Genomic DNA, 6,000 nt, shown 5'->3' on the forward strand with positions numbered 1-6,000 from the left:
AACATTTGGACATGGATACCATCCGATCCTGGGACGGAGGAGCGAGAAGAAGAGAGGGCATAATGGAGTTCCCGCATGGAGAAAACAGTATTGTAGCTTTCGTGATTTTGAGAGGAGAAAGCAAGATGTTGCACTTCCGCTGCACGTTTCTTCGGGAGAAACGCTGGCGGGTAATTGGAAGAGCTCGAAATCTCAGCAAAGTGCTGACCCAACGAGTTAGAAATTGCGGCGGGGTCCACTAAGGTACCATGCGCGACAGTGAGCCCAGAGACCGGGGAGAAACTAGGCGCGCCTGAGAACGGTCGAAGCCGACTCCAAACTTCCGAGGAGGGAGTGAAGGTGTTAAATGAGCTAATAAAGAATTTTCAGCTTGCCTTCTTGCTATCGCGGATGACGCGACGGCATCGCGCACGGAGCTGCTTATAGCGGATACAGTTGGCCAAAGTAGGATGGTGACGGAAAATGCGAAGAGCACGTCGCTGCTCACGTATTGCGTCACGGCATGCCTCGTTCCACCAAGGAACTGGGGGGCGCCGGGGCAATTCGGAGTGCGTGGTATTGAACGTTCCGCAGCTGTAAGAATAACGTCGGTAATATGTGTGACCTCATCGTCGATGCTGGGAAAGCGACGGTCATCGAATGTCGCCAGAGACGAAAAAAGTGGCCAATCGGCTTGGGCAAATTTCCAGCGTCGCGAGCGCATATATGGCAATGGAGGCTGCAGTCTAAGGACACATGTAAAGTGGTCACTCGAGTGTGTATCATCAAGAGCGAACCATTCGAAGCGCCGAGCTAGCGGAACAGTACCGACCGCAAGGTCCAAATGAGATAAATTTGTCGTGGAGGCAGACAAAAATGTGGGGACCCCAGTGTTGAGGCAAACTAGATCCGCTTGGTGGAAGAAGTCTAGCAATAGAGAGCCACGTGGACAAGGATGTGGAGATCCCCAAAGCGGGTGGTGGGCATTGAAGTCCCCAACCAGCAAATAGGGGGGTGGAAGCCGACCAAGAAGATGAAGGAGATCAGCTCGTGCCATTGGTGTGGATGATGGAATGTATACAGTACAAAGAGAGAACGTGTATCCAGAAAGGGAAAGACGGACGGCGACAGCTTGGAAGGAACTGTTTAATGGGATTGGGTGATAATGGAGAGTATCATTGAGAAGAATCATGAGTCCTCCATGGGCTGGAGTGCCTTCAACAGAGGGGAGGTCATATCGGACGGACTGAAAATGAGAGAACAAAGCGGTCATGGGGACGCAGCTTTGTTTCCTGAAGACAGAAGATGACCGGCGAGTAGGATCGTAACAGGACCGACAATTCATCCCGATTGGCTCGAATGCCGCGGATATTCCAGTGGATAATGGACATAGGGTGAACAGAAAATGGAGAAATGTGACCAAGGGTGCTGTCAACTCAACGACTGCTCAGAGCTTGCGACCGACAGCATGGAATGGCATTCAGCTGAAGGCAGAAGATCCTGATCCATAGGTTGTTCAGGAGCAGCTCCCGCCACCAGCGATCGGCCGGTTGATCGGCCACCAGCATTGCACCTCGGCGACACAGAAGACGGCCGAGGGCGATTTCCGCCAGGTGGTGCTGTAGATGGGACACGCCTTGGCGGAGAAGGAGATGAACTGGGTTTCTTTGTAGCCTTCTTGGAAATATGATGTTTAGATGAAGGAGGAACCGATGGTTGGGAAGTTGGGGTACGTAAAAAATCTTCGCGAGTATGCTCTTTTTTCGAAGTCTTGGTGTCTGACTTTTGGGCTCGAAATTTAGCAGAACCCGATGAAGGGTGAGCCATAGAGTGGGCAGGCGAAAGTGGTGAGGTTGAACGGGCGATCTTTGCGCTGCCCAATCTGACGATCGTGGCACTAAAGGTGAGGTCTCAAGTCTGCATGGCCGCCTCCTTTGTTGGCCGAGGAGAAGCAAGGACAGTGCTGTATTTTCCTGTCTGAGGCACGGTGGGTTGTCGACTGGCGAATAATTTGCGAGCAGCAAAGGTCGACACCTTTTCCTTCACTCGAATTTCCTGGATGATCTTTTCGTCCTTAAAAACGGGGCAATCTCGAGAGGAAGCAGCGTGGTCACCCATACAGTTGATGCAGCGAGGGGATGGACAAGCACCCTCATGGGTATCCTTGCCACACGTAACACATTTGGCCGGATTGGAACAGGACTGGCTGGTGTGACTGAACCGCTGACACCGATAACAACGCGTAGGGTTTGGGACGTAAGGGTGAACAGAAATTATCTCATAGCCTGCTTTGGTTTTCGATGGGAGCTGAACTTTGTCAAATGTCAAGAAGACAGTGCAGGTTGGAATCATGTTCGTGTCAAACCTTTTCATAACTCTATGAACAGCCGTTACGCCCTGGTCAGACAGGTAGTGCTGAATTTCTTCGTCAGCCAATCCATCGAGGGAGCGTGTATAAACGACTCCACGCGAGGAATTTAAAGTGCGGTGCGCTTCAACCCGGACAGGGAAGGTGTGGAGCAGTGAAGTACGCAGCAATTTTTGTGCCTGGAGGGCACTGACTGTTTCTAACAACAAGGTGCCATTCAGTAATCTGGAACAAGACTTTACAGGACTTGCAATTGCGTCGACACCTTTCTGAATAGTGAAAGGGTTGACCATGGAGAAGTCGTGACCTTCGTCAGACCGAGAAACAACAAGGAACTGCGGCAACGATGGAAGAACTGTCTGTGGCTGAGACTCAGTGAACTTACGCTTGTGAGCAGACATAGTGGAAGGTGAGGAAACCATTGCGGAATAATCCCCCATGATTACCAGCGTCTCCGATGGCGCGCTCCTCCCTTGTGGGGGCCCTCTCTGAGGGCACTCCCGCCTTAGGTGATTGTTCACACCTCAGGTCACACCTCCCGACAAAAGGACAGAGGAACCAATCAGCACTTTCGGACGGTATCAGCTCGGGTAATCACCCCTCCCTGGGCCTGGCCGTTACCAGGGGGTACGTACGTGTCCTACCTGTCAACCCGGGGTGGGGAATTACGCGTTACCCCGTCACCGGCTATGCACAAAAATGCGTGGGTCGGCCTTCAGACAGGCACAGGGAGGAAGAAAGAGAAAGGGAAGGGAAGAAGAGGTCTCAAATGCCGCAGCGGAGAAAAGGGTAAGAGAAGAGGTAAGGAAAAGAGAAGGACAAACGAAGGATGAAGATAGGGAAGGATGCAGAAAAGGAAGTTATGCAGCCCGGAAAGGAAGGAGGGCCAAATTAGCTCGGGGTCCTGTGCTCGCTACGCACGTATCCACAAAAAAGTTGTGGAAAAAAGAACACATTGACACCGGTGTGTCAGACCCACCATACTTGCTCCAGACACTGCGAGAGGAATGTACAAGCAATGATCACACGCACGGCACAGCGGACACACCAGGAACCGCGGTGTTGGCCGTCGAATGGCGCTAGCTGCGCAGCATTTGTGCACCGCCGCCGTCAGTGTCAGCCAGTTTTCCGTGGCATACGGAGCTCCATCGCAGTCTTTAACACTGGTAGCATGCCGCGACAGCGTGGACGTGAACCGTATGTGCAGTTGACGGACTTTGAGCGAGGGCATATAGTGGGCATGCGGGAGGCCGGGTGGACGTACCGCCGAATTGCTCAACACGTGGGGGCGTGAGGTCTCCACAGTACATCGATGTTGTCTCCAGTGTTCGGCGGAAGGTGCACGTGCCCGTCGACCTGGGACCGGACCGCAGCGACGCACGGATGCACGCCAAGACCGTAGGATCCTACGCAGTGCCGTAGGGGACCGCACCGCCACTTCCCAGCAAATTAGGGACACTGTTGCTCCTAGGGTATCGGCGAGGACCATTCGCAACCGTCTCCATGAAGCTGGGCTACAGTCCCGCACACCGTTAGGCCGTCTTCCGCTCACGCCCCAACATCGTGCAGCCCGCCTCCAGTGGTGTCGCGACAGGCGTGAATGGAGGGACGAATGGAGACGTGTCGTCTTCAGCGATGAGAGTCGCTTCTGCCTTGGTGCCAATGATGGTCGTATGCGTGTTTGGCGCCGTGCAGGTGAGCGCCACAATCAGGACTGCATACGACCAAGGCACACAGGGCCAACACCCGGCATCATGGTGTGGGGAGCAATCTCCTACACTGGCCGTACACCACTGGTGATCGTCGAGGGGACACTGAATAGTGCACGGTACATCCAAACCGTCATCGAACCCATCGTTCTACCATTCCTAGACCGGCAAGGGAACTTGCTGTTCCAACAGGACAATGCACGTCCGCATGTATCCCGTGCCACCCAACGTGCTCTAGAAGGTGTAAGTCAACTACCCCTGGCCAGCAAGATCTCCGGATCTGTCCCCCATTGAGCATGTTTGGGACTGGATGAAGCGTCGTCTCACGCGGTCTGCACGTCCAGCACGAACGCTGGTCCAACTGAGGCGCCAGGTGGAAATGGCATGGCAAGCCGTTCCACAGGACTACATCCAGCATCTCTACGATCGTCTCCATGGAAGAATAGCAGCCTGCATTGCTGGGAAAGGTGGATATACACTGTACTAGTGCCGACATTGTGCATGCTCTGTTGCCTGTGTCTATGTGCCTGTGGTTCTGTCAGTGTGATCATGTGATGTATCTGACCCCAGAAATGTGTTAATAAAGTTTCCCCTTCCTGGGACAATGAATTCACGGTGTTCTTATTTCAATTTCCAGGAGTGTAGATACTCCCGCCATGAACCATAGAACCTGCCTTTGGTGGGGAGGCTTGCGTGCCTCAGCGACACAGATAGCCGTACCGTAGCTGCAACCAAAAAGGAGGATATCTGTTGAGGGGCCAGACAAACGTGTGGTTCCTGAAGAGGGCAGCAGCCTTTTCAGTAGTTACAGGGGCAACGGTCTGGATGATTGACTGATTTGGCCTTGTAACACTAACCAAAACGGCCTTGCTGTGCTGGTACTGCGAACGGTTGAAAGCTAGGGGAAACTACAGCCGTAATTTTTCCCGAGGGCATGCAGCTTTACTGTATGGTTAAATGATGATGGCGTCCTCTTGGGTAAAATATTCCGGAGGTAAAATAGTCCCCCATTCGGATCTCTGGGCGGGGACTACTTAGGAGGACGTCGTTATCAGGAGAAAGAAACCTGGCGTTCTACGGATCTGAGCGTAGAATGTCAGATCCCTTAATCTGGAAAGTAGGCTAGAAAATTTAAAAAGGGAAATGGATAGGTTAAAGTTAGATATATTGGGAATTAGTGGAGCTCGGTGGCAGGAGGAACAAGACTTTTGGTCAGGTGAATACAGGGTTATAAATACAGAATCAAGCAGGGGTAATGCAGGAGTAGGTTTAATAATGAATAAAAAAATAGGAGTGCGTGTAAGCTACTACAAACAGCGTACTGAACGCATTATTGTGGCCAAGATAGACACGAAGCCCACTCCTCCCACAGTAGTAGAAGTTTATATGCCAACTAGCTCTGCAGACGATGAAGAAATTGATGAAATGTATGATGAGATAAAAGAAATTATTCAGATAGTGAAGGAAGACGAACATTTAATAGTCATGGGTGACTGGAATTCGATAGCAGGAAAAGGAAGAGAAGGAAACGTAGTAGGTGAATATAGAATGGGGGTAAGGAATGAAACACGAAGCCGCCTGGTAGAATTTTGCACAGAGCACAAGTTAATCATAGCTAACACTTGGTTCAAGAATCATAAAAGACGGTTGTATACATGGAAGAAGCCTGGAGATACTGGAAGGTTTCAGATAGATTACGTAATGGCAAGACAGAGGTTTGGGAACCAGGTTTTAAATTGTAAGATATTTCCAGCGGCAGATGTGGACTCTGGCCACAATATATTGGTTATGAACTGTAGATTAAAACTGAAGAAACTACAAAAAGGTGGGAATTTATAGAGATGGAACATGGATAAACTGACAGAACCAGAGGTTGTACAGAGTTTCAGGGAGAGATTGACAAGAATGGGGGAAAGGAATACAGTAGAAGAAGAGATGAAATAG

The sequence above is a fragment of the Schistocerca cancellata genome, chromosome 4 (assembly GCF_023864275.1).
Source record: "Schistocerca cancellata isolate TAMUIC-IGC-003103 chromosome 4, iqSchCanc2.1, whole genome shotgun sequence".
Taxonomy (NCBI): domain Eukaryota; kingdom Metazoa; phylum Arthropoda; class Insecta; order Orthoptera; family Acrididae; genus Schistocerca; species Schistocerca cancellata.